Raw genomic sequence first — 21934 nt, forward strand, 5'->3', positions numbered from 1 at the left:
GTGTGTGTGTGTGTGTGTGTGTGTGTGTGTGTGTGTGCGCGCGTGCGTGCAACGTGGTCTCATGAGAATTCATATGTATTCTTATGTAAAGTTTGCCTCTAACAAATGTACATTCTCCTACTTTTGTATAGACACTGAAACGTACAATATTGACGTATTGACAGCATCTTAACATCATCATTTTACATATTAACACCTATAGAAATGTACAAATGTTTATGTGTACTGTTTGAATTTATTAATATTCCATAATTCATAGAATTAATCAGTTAATTGCATTTAATTGAAAATAAATGAGATTAGCTAAATGCCATGTGTGTTACCAGCTAGCTAACAATCAGGCTAGCTCTCTTAGTATGGTTCTATTGGTTAGAATTTGGTTATCTAGGTTACCAAGTAACACATATGTAGCTACTAACTTGGCTATGTTAGTTAAGAAAAACAAATACTTAGTATTGCAAGATCCCAGGCTACAATATTTTGAAAAACTTATATTATAGTAAATTAAGCCTTACAGTATGTCTATAATCCATGGAATAAATATCTTTTGTAATGATAACTGCACACACTATATAAAGTGTGTACTGAACTTGGAGCATTGTGCCTGTTGGCTCTTCTGCTACATTTACACTGAGATGTTCATAGTTGCTGTAGCTACCGCAACTGTCCAATCACAGAGTGCTAGTAAGCAGCTTCTAATTGCCAATCCTGACGTAGGAGGTAGGACTTGTCTGAATACGGTTGAAAAAGCAAAGAAAGCATTAAAAAGTTCAGAACGCATGCTGAGGGCATACGAGGAGAGAGAGAACGAGTAAGTTCCCTATACTTGACATTGCGTACTATCTAAATGATTAGTTGTCCTTCCATACGACCTAATTGAAACCGCTCTACAATAACACAAATATTCTAATATTGGCCATGGTGTTTGAGCCAGCCCTTTTAGGTGCAAAGCTGTCTGCTGTCTGCCACAAACATAATTCCTCAGAATTTTCTGCCTTCAAGCAATTCATCTCTTGTCTAGAAGCCTTCTACTGCTTCGCCGACTGCTTCTACAACACATATCAGCGGGCGGAATCTTCACGGCAACGAGAAGACTCTCCGCTCCCCTGCATTGTTCTGGCGAACATCACTCCACCTCGCCGCTTCGCTGGTGAACGGGTCGCTTCAGCATCTTGATTCCCCACAGCACTTTGGCAGTTGTTGTGTATCCTTATAAATCAATTGTATATTGTAAATTATATCACTTAGGTGTTCACATCTTTTTAAATTCATAGTTCCGTAAGTGTTCCTTGTGCGAGAGGCACATCCCGCAGTCAGATCAGCATGAGAGCTGCATTCTCTGTCTGGGCTTCGCCTACGCAGAGTCAGCACTCATGGAGACAGACTGCCCTCACTGCCAGGGCATGAATAAGCTTTGTCACGAATCACCTCGCCCTTCCACCCGCCTCTTCTGTGATACCCGAGAGGTCACATGAGGAGGCACGGCAGCACATGTGCCCCGCAAACCCCTCAATTTCCATTCAACACGTCTATGCCGATACATTATGTGCATGACAATCTCTGGCCCTCTGCAAGAGTGCATGGCCTCATCTCATTCGGCAATTCTCATGCTGGGGATGATGATGATGTCATGTCTCTCGCTGCAGCAGACGAGTGGTCAGTGGATGATGCTACCACCACATGCCCTCGCATGTACGTGCCACTGACAAGGAGATGCTTCGTGTCCTTTCAAGGGCAGTCAAAGAGCTTGATATGGAGTAGTCTCCTCCAGAGGAACCTACACAATCTCGCCTTGATGAATGATACCTGCAATCCAGATGCTATAATGCGACCGCGTCTCGTAGATCTGCCCTGTTCTTTCCTGAAGTTCATAAAGAACTGTCAAAATCCTGGTGCATGCCATATTCAGCTCGTCCTTGTGTCTAAGCCATGTCGACAAAAGTCTGTACTGGCTGGAAGAGCATACTCAGCGGCAGGCCAATCTGGTTCAGCATTCCATGCGATGACGGTGCTTCATGTTTTCCAAGCTAAGCTCCTCAAACAAATGGATGAGCAAGGCTATGATCCAGAGACGCTCAAAAAGCACCGCACCGGACTTAGCTCTGTGAGCCACATGTCAAAAACCTCTGAGCAAGCCCTGCGATGATGTGAAAGACTGCCGCATTATATCTTTAATGAATTACAAAGATTGAAAAAAATTACAGCGCTCCGTGCTCATGCACAAGACGCTCACACATTTCAATAAAGGGCTTTCCCACTTCAAAGCCTCACATTATGCGCAACTGCTTTCCAATGGTGAGTGGTGCATTATATCATTATGAACATACCAAATTGCCCTCTGTCCCATTAGGTGGACGCGTGGAGAGCTCTTACTGGCATTCCGAATGGTTGCTAAAAACAATCGAACATGGTTATGCGATTCAATCTGCATGTTGGCCATCCCGTTTTAACGGTTTTCTGTCTTCCACGGTTCCATCCGAAGATGCAAAGATGCCAGTGTTACGAGCCGAAATACACAATCTTCTCGCAAAGAACACAATAGAAGTTTTTTCATACTAATTAAAAGACCGTATGCGTGGCAAGCCCTCATGGACGTGTCAGAACTGTTATTTACAGCGATCGAGCACAATCTGTGGTCTGACCACACGATATGCTGGTGTTGCGTGCACACAGTGGGATTTACAGCCGTTAATTCCTCATACTGGAGAAGGTCGGCAGGATTCGGCCCATTCTAGTTCTGAGACGCTTGAATCGCGCGCTCGCTACGCGCTCACTCAAATTGTTAACTCAGAACACAGATCTTATCGCACATCTGTCCTTAGGACTGATTTGCATCAATAGATCTGATGGACGCGCACTTCATGTACAAATTGCACTGCGTTACAGGAGCCTTTTTAGACTTGTGTTCGAGGAAACTGCCTATCAGTTTAAATTCCTTCCTTTCAGTCTGTCTCTGGCTCCCCGCACGTTCACGAAATGTACCAATATGGCACTCACCCCGTTCAAAATGAATGGTGTGTGTGTGTTTTGAATTACCTCAATGATAGGTTATTACCAGCCAATCAGTGGCACTACTGAGTGAACACAGAGACTTGTTGCTTTGCCATATGGAAAATCTGGTCTAATGTCAACTGAAGAAAAGCACACTTTTCCCCAGCCAGTAAATCTCCTTTTTAGGAGTTCATGCATGTGCACCACTTGAACAAGCATGTACAGACCATGTGCATGGTGTCTGTTTCATTTCAAACTGAAAAAGCTCTGCCACTGAAGTAATTTCATTTTCCTGTGCATTGCGGTAACTCGCCACCGTAACATTGTCTGGCTGCTCTAGCACCATGGACAGCGCCAATCTTCTACCAACAAGGTGTTATGCTAGGTCAAGTTTTCAGAAAGAAAGTGCTGACCGCAAATTCATCTAACACAGGTTGGGGTTTTTGTGTGTAATGGATGCTCGATGTTCAACATCTGGAAAAAGGTGTGAATTGTCCATGACATGTCAACCTATTTGAAATGTCTTTCTAAAACTGTGAAAAAAAAAGTGCCGACTATATCTGCGCATCACTCACATTAATCCACCGCCACTATAGGCAAGCATGATTTAATCATAAAATTCCTTAGAGAAGCAAGATGATTAAATCCAACTGGGCCTGCTACAGTCCCGAATTGGGACCTTACTTTGGTCCTAAAAGCACTAGCATGGCCCCCCTTCAAACCTTTGGACTGTTGATTTGCGCATGCTCTCCATTAATCCCACACTACTGCTGGCTCTGGCCTTAGTAAAATGGGTGGGTGACTTACAGTTGACAATTTACAATTCATGTCTGGAGTTTGGATCCGGTCTTTCAAAAGCCAGTCAAAACCAGAAAAGGCAATGTGCCTAAGGTTCTAACCATGCCCTTTAGAGCACAGGTATTTCACCTTCAAGCTTTCTTGTGTGCTATGGAGGATGCATGAGCAATGACTTTCTCACTGGATCAATGATGCGCTTACCCTGACATGTTTGTCTTAGGGTAAGATCTGCCCAGTTAGTGTTAAAGCACACTCAACTAGAGGCATGGCCTCCTCATGGTCATCGACCAATGGTGTGTGTGGGGTGGGGGCTTGAGCGTGAAGTGATCATCTGTGTTCCACAACTGCTTTTGGGTTACTACATGACTATAGTTAATATATTCATCCTGAGTGCTCCCCCCTCCTTTGAGCACACAGATTTTTGGCACATATATAACTCCATATAAATGCAAGCCTTTTTTTCTACACTCTCTGTCTCAATCTGCCACAGCGCCGTTTAGAGGTTGTGGTAGGGTTAAACTATCTAAGATATAAACCATTAAAAATGTACCAATATATTTATAATCTATTCCTGTATTCAAATACATTTGTAATGGATTTGTCAATATTTTACATTTCTAAAGCTGTAAATGTGTACACTGTAAAATCTAATTAGCTGACCGTACTTAGATTTTTCAAGGTAAGAGGTTTGCAAGCTTTTTCTAAGTAAACATACATATTTGGCTTAAGTAAACTGAACATAATTTACATAAAGTTATGTTAACTAGATACAAGTAAGCTTAACTCATCTATGATTAAAATATCGTTGCTTTAATTTAATTATTTAAATTGGGTTATAACAAGTCTTACACAGAAAGATATGTGGGATAAGGGAAATTATGACTAGATTCTAAGTTAGCCATATGGCACACTGAACTCTACTCAGTACTTCATAGTGCACATAAATCTGCGCTTTTAAAGTACAAAGAAGAATGGCTTAACAGACTAAACGGGCTCCAATTTCACCAGAGGTAACACTTAACACCCTCATGGTGACTTAACAAAAATCTCAATTATCAACCAGCTACAACAAAACAACAACAATAGTCATTCAAATTAAAATGAAATAAATTTTTTAATAAAAAAATATTATTTTACTACATAAGTTCCCTTGTTTTGACCAAACAAACATAATTTATTCAAATGCAACAGTTTATGGGTATTCCACACAGCCGCAATTTTGTACTTGGTAATTTTAAGTTAGTAGTACTCAAAGCCAAGGATAGGATTTGTTCATTCAGAAATGTAAATTCTTTCACAGTTTGCTCACCTTTATATAGTTTCAAACTCCTGGAATAAAAGAGATATTTTCAAGAATATTCACACAGCTTTAAAAAGTGTTCAGGCTGCTCGTTTCCAATAACTGCCAATACTGCAACATATCTTGAAATGGCAAGTTTAAATACGTATGATGCATGATTTGATATGTATGATAAATATGTTGCAAATGAAAGCTACAGTGCAAGGGATTTTTGGCAATCTGCTCCTTAAAACTACCTTATGGCTTCAAAAGACTTGGAATATAAAGTAGTACACAAGCTTGACAGCCACTGTTCAAAGCTTGTTTTAAAATGGAAAAGAGCAGCGTGAACATTCTGCTAAAAAAAATATTTTTGTGTTTGTTTGTGTGTGTGCTCTCATCTATGCATGTAACATTTGAAAAGAAAATGGGAGTTTAACATACTTGGTATACAAATCTTGCCCCCATCATTCCCATGTATGTGCTCATCCTTCTCAGACACTTAATAACAAATGATCAGCTACCAGGAGGTACATGTGAAAGGTGTTTGATTTCATGCCAAAAAGGGAGCAAAGTACATACAGTATATGTACAGGGCAGCATGTACCTACTATGTCTATTACTGTATGAAGGAGGACAAGTGGAAATTCTCAGCCTCTCTGAGAACTAAGGGGTGGTGTGAGAAAAAAACGTAATGGCCGATGAAGAAGTGACATCCAAGACCCATGAGATCACATCACACTGCTTAGAATAAAGGGCAGGGACTGTATGTATGACTTCACACAGTTCGATGAGATCACAGAAAAAAGATTTATGACCTATGTGTTTAAGAACAGGCTGGGTATTTAAAAACACATCTATACAATGAGGGCTGCAATTCACTTGTGAAATGAAAGAAATAAAACAAAAGGAATACTGGCTATAGGGAGAGATAGAAAGAAGGAAAGATTGACAGCTGTAATGGGGACCTTTTGAAATGCACTGTTTTAAACACATTGGACAGTCGCCCTTGGCTGTTCTTTCTTCTGTCAGGGATACAGTGTTTGAAGAATATTAGGCCTCAAGACACCTCTATGAGAGAGAGAGAGAGAGAGAGAGAGAGAGAGAGAGAGAGAGAGAGAGAGAGAGAGAGAGAGCAGCTCTGTTAGTGTTCTCTAACTTGTGAAATGTCACAGAGACAGTAAAAAAAAGAGAAGAAAATAAGAGTTCAGTTGTCTATAACAAGCGTGATGGCTCAAAGAACCAATTAGGGATCTTTTGATAGAATGGTTCTTTTAGGGGTGCCAAAATGAAGCAGGTAATATATAAAAACCTTTTCTTCAAAGAATGTACTGCCCTACAAATGCAAAACACAGTACAGTCGGAAAAAAAAAAGTGAATTGGTTACTTCATATACAAATAAAAAAATATATAATATTTAATAAGACAAAATAAATAATTTTATGGGAAAATATTGAACAAAAATGTAATTTTCAGAAATAAAAGTTAAGAATGTATCTCATTGTTGACAGTAAAAAAGTATATTATGTATAACAAGACCTTTACATAAACAGTTCATTTACATAATTAAATTATGGAGAAAAACAATAGTTTGGCATTCCCAGAAGTTCCTGCATGACCCATCCAATCCGATCTCATGACAAGTCAGTACTAGATGGAAAAATAATACAAGTTGGTTAGAAGAAAGCATACAACTTCTACTGTTGTGTACTACAGAAGAAATAGAAACAGAAGGGTTTTTAAGGAGTGTTCTGACAATTTTATCATAATTTTATGCCCTAACCCAAACCCCAAACCTAAACCTTACCAAAACCATTTCAGTAGTTCACAAGTAAATGTAATCCTGCATTAAGGATAGTGTAAACATATGTGGCTCACTGTCCTGGATGAAATGGTCTCGAGCAGGGCTGAACTGGGAAGAGAATTCAGCCCGGGATTTTACATGGCAACTGGGCCAAAATTTCCATTGGGGGATCAATGTCCTTTCAGCATTGCGCGGCGCTGTTCTGTGGTCTTCTCTGCATAAAGCGACAGCTCATTTTAGCTTATCTTGGCACATTCAGCATGTTTCGTGGCCGACCCACCGGCCTGCTCGGTTCTCCCAATGGCCATTCCGCCCCTGATCGGCCCCAAAGTGCATCGGCCCACCGGGAAAATTCCCGAAATGCCAGATTACCATTCCAGCCTTGGTCTCGAGACTCAACCTGAGATTGAATACCTTAGATTTTAGGACTTAGATTAGTTATTGATGGATAGATAGGAGAAGAAGGAGAGGTGGAGGGATGCCAGAAGACTCTATGCCACATAGAGGTAAGCAGCTGTTTATATTCTCTTACTCTGGCAGTGTGATTGGTCAGATTAAATGAGTTGTTCCTCCTGCAGATCGCCCCGATGTGTGAATCCTAGGCACTCAGAAAGCCTCTTCTCCTGACAATGGGGGCCCTCACAGCATTCGAACAGGGGAGTCCTCACTGCGTTTCGAATGGAGGAGCCCACAATACAAAATAAACATGAGTTAGCTTGCACTGCATTCGAACTGGAGGACCCCCTACTGCAGTTTGAACGGGAGAGCCCTTGAGTGTTTGGGGCATGCCCATCCAGCAATTTGAGACAGGGGGGCTCCCAGACTGGCCGGGAGGGACGAGTATGAACCAAGTGTCCCTCTGACCCCGATTGTGAACACAGTGATCAGTTAATTAGGGCTTGTTGTGCTTTCCTGATATGGAGACGATTGGTGCCGATGTAGCTGAGATATGCGTTAGATGACCAGTGACCCAGTAATCCTATTTGGTGCTTGGGAAGGCCTTTGCCTTGTGGCACCGATGTGAAAGGAATGGCTTGATTATAGTATATCTGAGATGCCGGAATTGAGTAGGACGGATTTGAGGTGTTTTTGGAACCAGAATCGGGAAACTGCTTGGTTTTTGTCATTAACGAAAAATGGATCGAGAGGGATTCTGGTTAAGGACCATAGTGTGCTAATGACTGAAAGGGCTGGATGGGATTTAGCATATTAAAAATGAAATTTCAATGCCCTTTATGGCCTAATCGGTTTTGCTTTGTTTGATAAGATATCAAAAATAGAGGTCAGAAATGGTGGGATTCTGAAGTGAGTTCTGAACAGCACAGTAAGCCAAAGAAGGTGAGGATAAACACTGCATTTAGTGTTTTTGTGGTGTTTGGAGAAGTATTTAAGCATCAGATTAGCAAATTGATGGTGCCTGGTATCTGTTCCGGTCGGTAGGGATTTGTGGATACCTTTAACGAGAAGTGAGATCGGAGGTGGCTCATTGTGGAGGAGTTTTTGACGAAAATTAATTCATAGTAGAAATGGCTTAGGTAAAACCTTTGATAAGGTTTGATAATAATAGATAACCTTGGATGGTTCTTGGATGGAGGCTTTTGGATTGATTGTATTGAGTTCCTAATGGCTCATTTGGAATGAATTATAAAATCATTGGAGTTTGTGTCTGAGAGTTGGATTTAATAGATGCTAGAAGAGCGCAGTAGTGTGGTGAATAAAACTACTTGTTTATATTGATGACTTGTAAGAAATTCTACAGAGAAACTGAAATATAGTGAGTATGAAGCAAGGTGCAAAGTTGAATAGTCCTGCGTCGGTTTAAAGCTGTTACTTTAAACTTGGGTGGAGCATGAGATTATGACGGATTGTTTAAATGCTTTAAAAGTCATGCAGCAATTAGGCTCTATGGTTGAGCTTGTTACGTGTTTGCAATCCAATGATTCGGGCCAAAGTAGAGAGGGCTTGTCTGTAACATAGTGTTTGTCCTGGGTGGGAGGAGGGAAAGTCATGTTATGGTCTAGAGATGAGTAGAAGTTTGTAGAATTGCTTGCTTCGTGGTTATCTGGGCTGCGAAGTGAGTTTGAATGCTGTGCGGAGGCAAGACGCGTTTATGGAATAATTATGAATGAGTTGGACGCAGCACGCGATCCGCCTCTTGCAGAGGCAAATATGGCTCGTGTCTGTTCGGACAGAGGCTGTGTACAGCTGTAGTGAGCTGTTGCAGCAGCAAATATGTAATGAAGTAGCGGTTGTTTGGAATGAGTTAAATTGTTGCATTTTGCCCCTGTGTTCCGAATGGATTAAATCACACTGCGAAGGGCTCTTAAAGGGAGAGCAATCATGATAGTCATGTTGGAAGTAACGGAATCGCTGAATGGAGCACACCCTAAACGAGCTGCGCGGTGAGGTAATGAGGCTGATCAGCTGTGCAGGAGAAACAGATTGAAACACTGGAGAGTGTTGGAATAATGCTTGAATTAAATAGATAATCTTTTGTTTCCCTCGTGTTCAGATGAAGCTGTGATAGAGCTTAAGTGGCATGAAGCCGAAACAACGCCAGTTCACAGAGGCAGGCTTATGCGATGGACCGCTCCGGGTGGTATATGCCACCGAAGCGGTTGGCGGGCGGAAGCAACTGTATACACCTACTGTGTATACAGTGCCAAAGCAGCCAGTTTGCGGAAGAAACTTCACGCTATCTCCTTCAGTGAACAGAGAATACAAAGAAAGACAGAAAAAATATGACACTTAATGTGGTTTTGTAGTTCCAGTAGGTCGAAATAATAACATTCCCATGTAGTGATATATACGGATGTGAACCTCAAAATATACAGGTGTAACGGGAACCAGCTGGTACGTAATAGCTGTGCGATGTGTGTAAACATCTCTTGCCTGGCCTCAAGAGGCACACTAGCAATTAACGCTAGAGGCTGTAGCATTTAGTCTCCTCCTAAGTGCACCCACCTCCAATGCCCAAACCTAAACCTAATCATCAGTGGAGTAAAAATGTAATGTTTGAGAGAAGAATGCAACCTTCGAATCATGCTCGTCACTGATTATTCAAAGGCAAGTACTTCCTGGTTTTATAATGGGATGTGAACCCAGTCATGCCACAAGAGAAGGGAAATAGACTAGAGCCGTGAGTTGGCATAATGTATCCAATCCTAGGGTACTAGATCTCTCAGAAACAACATGCCGAATTCCAGTGTGATCATGTTTTAAAGATCATAGATCTATAAGACTCAATTACAATTATAACAAAATTTTGACAAAATTTGTATTTATTTATTTGCCTATTCAAGGCATTATACACTGTATTGTTTTCAGTTTGCCATCAGATTCCTTTTAATAAAATGGGAAGGTCTGGCCAACAAGTCGTTTACTTTTGAAACGGCTAATTTTTTTTAAGGTCAAAAACAATTTCACAGACCCACAGGCTCAATTTCTTCTTTTTTCTGTTTTTTTTTTTTTTGTTTTGTTTTGAAAACATCCCAATCATTAACTTCTTAAGCACTGACCTCCTCAAGGCTAAATATATCCCATACCGTGTGTGTGTGTATAGACTGTCTTGCCCCCATTGAGAACAGACTACCAATAACCCAGCACCCTAATAAAGCTTGTAATGGATCTGAAGGGTTTGTTCTCTCTCTCTCTCTCTCTCTCTCTCTCTCTCTCTCTCCTCTCCTTCTTGTTCATCATCTCTCTCTACAGTCTAATCTGCCCAGAGGTTCTTCAACAGAGAACTTGTAACTCAACACTCCTAGATTCACTGCATTAGTTCTGCTTAGCTAACCATGAATGCTAATTGCAGGAAGGACAGAATTGCTACCTTTTCCTACCTCTTTTTCCTCCCTATACCTTTTATCCTCTCTACCCCCTCTATCCATTCATTCTTTCTGAGTTTGAAGGCACAGTGTAGCAGTTTGCAGTTTTTTGGTGGAGATCACGTAAGGGAATAGGTTTGACAGTCACTGTATCTTACAGAAATATGACTTGATATGTGAGTGGTCTCACAGACAAGCAGTTAATTCTGCCCATAGCAATATAGGACAGGTGATGACATCGTAAAGACTTGACCAATCACTCAGCACTCTGTTGGCTCTAATCCTCCATAAAGCTTTCAGATCTGTTCTCTTTTTCTCTTAGATCTGTTATATTATCCTTTCAGATCTGTATCTTTGACTGTGGATATCTGCCTTTCTATTTGTCTTCAAGACTTACGTAGATAAATCAAATTTTGCCTGGTTAGTGATTTCAAGTGAATTAACGAAATTAGTGTAAAACTTTGCACACATTGTGGCAGTGTACCTTAATGCATTTTAAAATATAGGCTACAGCATGTGTCACTACTGTCAAAGGAATATTCCAGGGTTCAATTCAAGTGAAACTCAATTAACAGCGTTTGTGGAACCATTTTGATTACTGTTTTTTAAAACAAAAACAGTAAAGAACAGTTGCAGAAATGGACTTTCATTGAAAGAGAATGGGCCAGTCCATAACTGCTAAAATACACATAGCTTCAAAAGTATACAAGATGTTTAAAAAGATGTAAACATGTGTGATAAAGTGTAGAGTGATAAAAATAGCTTACAAACCTTAAAGTTATATCCAATAGAAGGATTACAGGGTTTCATTATGCCAAGGAAGTTGTAATATTGGAACTTTACACAGAAAAGTTTAGTAAGTGATTTTTCACAAAAATTACTTTTTGTGGAAATCAACATTATTCCACAAATGCTGTTTACTGAGCTTAACTTGTATCAAACCAATAATATTCCTTTAAACTGTTAATCAGCCAAATGTAAAAACAAACATTTTGAAAATATAAAATGTCTGCTTTTTAGACCGTTAAACATAAAACTTTCCTTTTAACGTGCTGAATTTTCCAAATGACTGAAATTCACTTATATGATACATTACAAAATGAAAGAGAAAATATTTTTTATAAGCTGTTATATATATATTAATGTATTTTCGTATTATTTTTTTTATTATTATTTTTTAATGCTGCAAAAGTACACATTTACATAATGGCCTTTTTAATATAAAATATATTTTAAGTTACTGGATATTAGGGTATGTCAGTAAAAGTTTATAATACATTTAATTTAAAAAAATAGCAAGCATTGTTACATCATATTTTTATTGCTGTAGACATTACATTTACATTTGATATTCTTTCATATTTTAATATATATTCATTTTTTAATGTGCATGTCTTAACATAATGGTTACATAATAATGACATAATGGTTGTTAATCACACAATTATTGTTACCATTTTTCTTTCAAGCAATCAATTACAAGAAATTGTGAAAGGGTTTCAGTGTACCATTTTCAAATTAATACTTTAACAAATTGCAAGCAATACACCCATACAATGCCTGTTAGATATGTCCTTCATCACCATGTGTCTTCATCCACCCATTGCATGTTAATTTTGGAGAACAAACACTGAGAGAGAGAGAGAGAGAGAGAGAGAGAGAGAGAGAGAGAGAGAGAGAGAGAGAGAGAGAGGTTAGTCACATGGTGGAAGTGAAATAAACACTAGTTCTGATACTGATAGTTATCTTAGGTGAAGGTCAAAGACCTTTATTCACTCGTATATGGCAACTCCACCTCTGTCTCTGTTCCTCCAAGCCTTGAGTCAGGGGTCATAACCCTGATCACAGACTGTGACCTCAGCCACAGAGAGGCCAGAAGCCCACAGGCTGGTCCTGAGCTTTTTGTCCTTTTTTTGGTATGCAGAATTAACACATCACTCACTAAATTACTTTTAACCTCTGTAGGACAATCTAACTTGTAAAATACTTTCTTTTTGAAAAAGGCAGAAATGCAGAAATGTATGATAAATTATTTTCATTCTAAATACAATTTCAAATCATTTTGAATTTCTTTTCTCACTCTTTTTCTATCCTGTAACTCTTTGCTCGGTGACTGCAGCCGTTTCAAATATTATTCAGTCAGGTAACTAAGCCATCTATATTAATTGTCTAAACCAAGGTCTAAGAGCTAATTTCTTTGTAAACTTTTCATGTTGCTTTGAAATTAGGTAAGAATACAATTTGAGTCTATTTCTATGCTATTATGATGTCACTGTGACATAAAGAAATTATGTAATGTTTTATTGGTTGACTTTCTAAATCTGTAGATTTCCCTCTGGCCTGGTTACTATCACATAACCGTGGTCTCTCTATCTATCTCTCTCTCTCTCTCTCTCTCTCTCTCTCTCTCTCTCTCTCTCCCCACCAGGCAGAGGGGATCTTTATTGTAATGAGGATTCCGTTACAGAGGTGAGGATCATCCTATTCTTGTGTGCTTCCCACAGGTCTCCACCTTTGATCTGTGAACTTTGACCTATCAGGTTAAGCCATGCTGTGCTAATATGATTCTAATATGATAACAGTCTCCTTAACGAGGACTAAGGGTAAGTGGTGTCTTCGGCCACTTGGTTTAGCGTGAACCTGCCTGTGTGTATTTGTGTGTACACTACTGTTCAAAGGTTTGGGGTCACTTGCCTGAAATGTTTCTAATGATCCTAAAAATCTTTTGATCTGAAGGTGTATGCTTAAATGTTTGAAATTAGTTGTGTATTCAAAAATATATTTGTGCCAACAAATTAATTTATTTAATTACAAAACTACAATTTTATTAATTTATTTTATTTTTTAAATGGATGACTTGGACCGAATAATTAAGAAAAGCATTCACTAACTTCCCAGCTTATAGATGGGAACTCCTTCAGTACTGTTTAAAAAGCATCCCAGGGTGATACCTCAAAAAGTTGGTTGAGAAAATGCCATGAGTACATTTCTGCAAAATCTAGGCAAAGTGTGGCCACTTTGAAGGTGCTAAAATATAACAAAGTTTTGATAATTGTTTTTATTCACAACATAATTTCCATATTTCCATTTCTAATATTTCATAGTTGTGATGACTTTGCAATTATTCTAAAATGTGGAAAAAAATAAAATAAAATAAAATAAAGAATGAGTAAGTGACCCTAAATGTTTGAACGGTAGTGTAGCTCTTGTATTGTCTGTCTTTCTTACCTCTCAGAAAACCCTCAAGACCCTCAAACACCCTTTGAAGTAAGAAATAAAAGCTCTTTTTTTTTTACCAAAGCAATCTTACTTTGAGGATAAAAAAGGAATGGACAGAAAATCTGCAGTGAGTTCTATCTTGAATTTTATCAGTTCTGCATTACTCTTTATCAGGCAGTTAGTCCACAATTGACTTTGTTAAATAAATAAATAAAACAGAGAGAGAGAGAGAGAGAGAGAGAGAGAGAGGCAGGCATGCAAATCCACATTTATTCATTAAGACCACACACACCAAATACCGCACCACAGATTATCAATTAAGGCAATCAGCATGTCTTTTACTTCAAACGGGTGCTTTCAAAGTCAAGCGCTAATGCCTCAAATTGCCATTTTCCCATTCTGTCAAATTAAATTTACTGAAATGTTGGGTGGTTCTCTCTTATGGCATATATCTAAAATGTCACATTTGTTAACCTGTAATGTTTGTTATGCTTTTAAAAGGCACTTAGTGACTCTCTCACTCAGCGAAACAGAACAAGCTGCAGTAAATGTGTTAAATGATTACGGAGACTTAGAATAACTGGAATATAACAAGGCTGGCGACTGCATTTATTTCTTCTCTTGGTCAAAGACAAAGCATACATGCTTCTCTAAAAGGTGCTTTGAACCAGAACACATATGAAAAAAAAGCACATACATACCCACACTCTTGCTCACTGTGTTTCTGTTAGTAGGCCAGAGTGCAGGTTATTTGCCCCTAGTGCAGCACTAATTACTCAGTAATGTAACGACACTTCTTTTGAAGAGCTGTTTTCTCTAGCACCAAATCTCCTTAAAAGCCTCCCCAGGGCTCTGTGAGGCCACAGAGAACCAGAACCTTGCTGGGAAGAAAGCTCGGATTACTCTTTACACCCAGGATGATGCATCATCTACGGGATGAAGAGGCACCAGACTCTCCCTCCAACGTGGAGCTTCAGTACAGAACACACAACACACACACACACACACACACACACACACACACACACACACACACACACATACACATACACTCTGATGATGCTGTTAGCTCAGAGACGACATGAAACAGGAGACCCCACTAATGGTTACAAATATGTTTTCAGTGAGAAAATGATCTCTAGTGGGTCTCCCTAGTATATACACATGCATACACACACACATGCACATGTCTGAATTATTACTCAGACATAATGCTTTTAAACTCAATGCAGAGATCTCTCAGAACGGATTTGTTTGTTTACTAAAAACATCCTTAGTCAAGTGTTCACTGGGGCTTTTGGATCAGCACAACAATCCTTGTCATTTTGCTAAGGTTAAAACACTTTAACCCTAATATGGTACTTATCAAATACCTGCACACTTATTTTTGAAAGTAGAGTACTCGAAATAAATAAGATTGCAATCACATTTCACATGTCACCTTATCACTCAATATGCCTCTCCATAAAGTACAGGTGCATTTTACATTTGCCTGCCTTGCCTCACACCTGAGCGACCCCTCCCTCCGATAGTCAATAAATCTCTCTAATCAGGTTTTTCCTTCAACATTACACTGATTACCTTACAGGTGTGTGTGTGTGCGGGGGAGCTAGGGTTATTTGGTGGTTACGAGGACATTTTTAAGGTTACAAACTGGTAATTACAAGGGTATTATGGTATAAATGTGGTTTATTAGGACATTTCTAGTGTCCTGATAATTCAAATCACTTAAAAAAAACTGCTAAACGTTATTCCCTTTAATTAATAAAAAAGCACCCAGGTAAAAGGGAACTTTCTCTTCTGGAGGAAAAAGTGCAGGTGATCAAGCCCCCTTTGATGACTATGTGTGCACGTGCCTGCCTACCCCAAAACATAACCCTCACAAAAAACATTCTGCATTTTTACATTATATATATATATATTCCTGTTTGTGCACAGCTTCCCTGTCAAACAAATATATTTATTGAACAAAAAATCTAAATATCAGGTCAGGAGATGAGACTTGGTCAAGTTCCGATGCCCTCCCTCCCTCTCTCTTTCTCTCCGCATCTCCATGCAGCAGTGCACACATCGGTACTTCAGCCACACAGACAGGTGGAAAGCAGCCCCTCCCAGCTCCTATCCCAGCTGTGTTTTTATTGGTTTCTTGGCTTGTGTGGAGGTGAGTGGTGATGAACAAAATACTAAGCTACCAGTGCCTTGACTTTACAGCTAATTAGCCAAACGCCAAAAGACAAATATAGTTAACTTTTGTCTTGCTTACATGCATGACTCATGAGCTATTAGCTAATTAAATAAATTAGATAAAGTTTAGCTAAGGCAATATATCATGGCCATACAGGCTAATGTAAAATACAGTCAAATTTGTTTCTAATAACATAATCTCAATCGCCACATTGATATAAAAATATAGGCGTTAACGTAAATTAAAATGCACTAATTTGCATACATTTGACAAGGCATTGCAGGTTAATAGGATTAACAAAATAACTATATTATTTCAAAGTTCAAGACATTTTTTTGTAATAATTTAGGTTAAATTGCTGTATCTTTGTATTTTATCAATCATTTTTTGCAGTGTTTTTTCCCTGTAAAATTAACAAAATAGCAGCAACAGGCTTTTTTATTTTAGTGTGAAGATTTTTGTTGATTTTGATGTGTTACGTATTACAATAACACCAAAATAATAAAAACGATGTATTTATTGCCTTGTGCAAAATAAACAAATTATTAGTTCAACTATGTCTCTCTCATTGGTGCAGTCATTTACTCTAAATATACACTTGAAAATAGTAGCATAGAAAACATGCACATTGTGGCATAGTTTCCTTTGCTGTTGCCTGCACTTGTGATAAACCTAGTGAATACTAAAGAAGACCATGGTCTCTGTGTGAACTGTGTGAATTATTTTGTAGAAATCTGCTGAGTATGAAACTTTGCATGAGTGCGAGTGAATTAAAATACATTGGTAAGATAGTCAGAGTTGTGTTAATATATTTAACATTTTATAATTGTAAATAAATTATTATGAGAAGTGCCCTTTTTTTCCACTTGAGCCCCTGCCCTCCAAAATGTCTGTGCACGTCCCTGTGGGTATGGTTAGGGTTAGGGGATAGAATCTATAGTTTGTTCAGTATAAAAATAATTATGTCTATGGAGAGTACACACACACACACACACACGCACACACACGTTGGTACCACACACACACGTTGGTACGGCTATCCTAGCCGTACCAACGTGTGCGTGCGTGCGTGCGTGCGTGCGTGCGTGCGTGCGTGCGTGATAGAAAATATATTGTTCACTTCAAAGCTGAAGAATTAATTATTTAATTCTCTCTGTTTGGTTACAGTCTCCCTTGAGTGAGCAAGTGCATCCATGATCAACTTTTACTACCCCACATTAATATAATTGAATGAGTGAGCTTATTTTTTCATGTAAAAGAAAGAAAACGAGAGAGCAAGAATCATAAACAGAGACTCACTCTGCAAGACAAAGACATCAAGATTTTGCTCTATGCAGATGACCTGGTGCTGCTGTCACCCACCCCACAGGGACTACAGCAACATCTGGACCTACTGGAGAACTATACTGCCAGAACTGGGCCCTGGCAGTAAACCTGAAGAAGACAAACATTATGGTCTTTCAGAAAAAGCCCAGATGTCAGGAACACAGACACCAGTTCTCTCTAGGCAGCACCGTCCTAGAGCACACAATGCAGTATACATACCTTTGGCTGATTATTACTGCATCAGGGAGCTTCAGTAAGGCAGTGAATGCACTTAAAGCTAAAGCTAGAAGAGCTCTATATGCTATTAAGAAAAAGTTCTATAATACTGAATTACCAATTCCAATCTGGTGTAAGATCTTTGATAGTGTCATACAGCCCATAGCGCTGTTTGGAAGTGAGGTATGGGGTCCACTCAGTGATCAGAACTACACTAGATGGGACAAACATCCAACAGAAGCCCTACACACAGAATTCTGCAAATTAATTTTGAAATTACAAAGGAAAACACCCAATAATGCGTGCAGGGCAGAATTAGGACGATTCCCATTGATCATTAACATACAAAAAAGATCTCAAAATTTTTGGATGCATTTAAAATCAAGTCCCACAGAGTCGCTTCATTATAAAGCACTACAAACCCAAGAACTGAACCCTGAAAACAGTCCCCTCAGTCAGCTGGTTCTGAGACTCACTAACCCGGTTAACAGTACTAGCAGTAACCAGCCTCAGACCAGCACTGCTTTACAACCAAACATCAGAATAAATCACATCATCAAACAATCTCAAATCACCTATCTGGAACATTGGGATCAAGAACATTGGGATCAAGAAAACACAAAGCAAATTACAATTCTATCAGACTCTAAAATCAAAGTATGAATTGGAAGAGTACCTCCTGACTGTCAGAGACACAAAGCAGAGACAGATCCTGAGCAAGTACAGGCTCAGTGAGCACAGTCTCGCCATCGAGAGAGGCAGACACAGAAAAACATGGTTACCCAGAGAAGAAAGTGTGTGTTCTCACTGTACGACAGGTGAGGTTGAGACAGAGGTGCACTTTATAATTCACTGTCCAAATTTTCAAAATACAAGGGACATTTGTATGGATAAATTAACACACAGCATAAACAAATTAACATAATACTTGGAGAGGGACACACAGCAGCACTGGCTGCAAGATAAATTTTAACATGTCACAGCCTGAGAGACAGTGGGTGAATCTGTGTTATGTGTTTTACCCCCGTGTGTCACCCCAATGTTCACCACAGTGACCCTCAGTGTATGTGTGTATATTCATTTATGTGTTATTATATGTCAGTTCTCTTCAGTTATTTAAACACTGTGGTCTTCAGCAGTTCTGAACCTGTTTTGTATTTATTTTTATAATTTATTTTTATATTTGTTAAACTAAATGTAATTATAGATTAAGATGTAGTTCTGCTTTTTTTTACGCAACCTCTGCTTTGGCAATATTGTATTGTTTACATTCATGCCAATAAATCCCCATTGAATTGAACTGAATTGATTAAAGAGATGGCAGACTGACTTACTCTACATGCAGTTATTAGAGCTAAAGCTGGGCACTAGTGAATGTGTGTATACGTAATGTGTGTGTGGGCATGTTTCTGTGGTTTATGTGGACAATTTTTTAGGTTACAAACTAGTAATTACAAGGGTATTATGCAATAAATGTGGTTTATGAGGACATTTCTAGTGTCATATTACATATTAAACAATGTTTTATTGAAAATGTAAAAATGCAGAAAGTTTTCTGTGAGGGTTAGGTTTAGGGGTTGTGTTAGGTTTAAGGGATAGAATCTATTGTTTGTACAGTATAAAAATCATTATGGCTATGGAAAGTCCTCATAATGATAGTTGCACCAACATCAAGACAGCACAGACACACACACACAAATATAAAATCTACATCTCCCTGATTAAAAGAAAGATTGAATATTTAAATAAACCTTTAAGGATACCATTTCAAATTTGTAATACTAAACAGCTGTTTTATTCTGCTTGTTCTGTGATACAGTACCAACAGCTAAGAAACCATCTATTTTTCCTTGACAACTGGCTGACTAGATCATTTAAGATGGACGATAACAGCGCACACATTGGCCCAGTCTTCAACCCTACTGTTCTGCAAACTTCATTTTCCAATTTACGGGAACACACAATGGCAGGAAACCTCCCCCTTCCAGCCTTCCTTTCATTTCCTGACCTCCGAGAAACACGGGCAACTATTCCTGAAGAAGCGAGATGCCATGTTGAATTAAGGCATATCTGTGTCAGAGACATTCGGGCCCGCCTCATTACAACTAATTATGAACCAATTAGAAACATCATTTAACTAAACAAGCAAATAATGGTCAGGATATTGAGGGAGGCTGGTTGTGCCTCTGCGGACTGCAGCAAAAGCCATTACTAAAATTGTACCTCTTAAATAGAATAAGGACTCTATCACCCCCCTCCCACCCATATCCCCTGCCCCTGCCCCTCCTCTTACCCTATGAAAAAAACAGGGTCTGAAAGAAAGAGACAAAGAGTAAGATAAGTAAAGATGAGGTGGAGAGATAGAGGAGGAGAGAAGGGAGAGGTTTCACACAACTGTTACAGTGAAAGCATCATCACGATGATGATGTCATGGAAGAAAGGGAGGACTTTTTCTGTGTTTCTTTACTTGTTGAGTGTTTTAACAGCATCTTCAATGTTTGAAATGCCACTTTGAATTTCTCACAAAAAATAAAACAACAAAAAGATTTTACCCTACAATTTTGCCTTATAAAGTCCAAAATAGGTTTCTTCAGTTAAGTATATTTGTACAACATTGTTGCTCCAAACCATTCAATGGGAAGTGTTATTAATGATAACGTTACTATTAGGGTATGTTAACATATGTGAATGTTTGTGTGAATGTTTGCGTTTCTGTAACATTAAACTAGGGAACAAGTAAAAACAACTATTCATGCTTTTTCTCTCACAATGTAATCTAATGTAAAAATGTGATTGCCTTTCATCTCTAGAATTTTCTGCCGACTGGTATACTTTTATACCATGTTTATTGATTTTGCTATATAAAATGGACTTACTTTCTATTGCCCAATGAAATAAGTGATAAGCATCATTGGACTAGACAGCAGGAAAGCGGTGTATAGTTTAGTCATCATACAGGGAGAGATGAGAACTTCAATACTGTATTAATTTTTATTCATTTTTAAAGTGATTACAATTTTATGTCCATGTATGTATTTTAAATAGATATTTAGATGTTTTTCAGTTGCTTTTTGTTGTGAATGGTCCTCACTCTAAACAGTGCATCAATGAAATGTTAAACTCTATCATCCAACTGTGAGTTATCTCAGAGTGCATCTGGAAATTACTAAGTGGCTTTATATTTAGTTATTGTCTGGAGGATACAAACATGATTTCCCTTCGGCTCCTCCATTAGGTCTTGATATAAACCAGAATCCGTTCAGACTCAAGTTCCTCATTTCAGCCATTAGTCTGAAGGTACAGCCGCACATGGGGGTCATAAGTGATACAGTGACCAATCAGAAACCTGGTTATGTTTTTTCTTAAATTCATTTAGAGACAAAAGCAGCTCCTGTTAGATTATGTTTGTAGTGAGTGACAATTATGGCAAATGTCTGTCCAAACCTGCAGCACTCCATTATCCAGCATTTAGACAATGTGGTATCAACAAAATTTGTAAATTTAAAAAAAATACACACACGCATCCAAAGATAATCATGAGCAAACAATACCCAGATAGCAGGCAGACACATGCAGTGTTTTTATAAGCACCTTATAAGTCAGATGTCTAATTTGGACTTGACACATGAACAAGGCAGTAGGACAATGTTGCAGATATTTTACTTTTAAGATTTAATACTGCTTTTAAATTTATATACCAGTGTCAGTTCTAATATTAGAAGAATGGGAAAACATTTCTCTCTCCCTGTATTTCTATTGCTCACATACTCTCTATCTCTCTTCCAACTTTATATATAGCGGCCATTACCTTGCTCATAAATTACACCCCAAACTGAATTACTCTTGCTTTTTCGCTGTGCCAGGCAGGTTTGATGAATCCTGAGGCACAACACATCATCTCAACAAATCTGCTCCACGCTGTCTTCCACCTCTTCAAACCACTTCAAATCATTTTCATTGCTGTGCTATTAAAATTTGTAATACATACCTGCCATTTCACCTACACAAGGGTGTGTAAAACAGTGAACGGAAGTGTATGCGCTTTTACTCAGAGAGAAAACCTGTAGGATGAAATTTTTAAGTTTATATATATATATATATATATATATATATATATATATATATATATATATATATACATTAATCTCTGTCATATACTTTCCATCCGTTAACATGTAAATTGAAAAAAAGGTATTTTACATGAAGCAGGCTATGGCTGTATTTATTTAGAAACAAAGCCTGATTTTGAGCTAAGATATTGCATGGTTTAATCCGCACTGTTTAAAACTAAC

This window comes from Xyrauchen texanus, chromosome 22 (genome assembly GCF_025860055.1).
Source record: "Xyrauchen texanus isolate HMW12.3.18 chromosome 22, RBS_HiC_50CHRs, whole genome shotgun sequence".
Taxonomy (NCBI): domain Eukaryota; kingdom Metazoa; phylum Chordata; class Actinopteri; order Cypriniformes; family Catostomidae; genus Xyrauchen; species Xyrauchen texanus.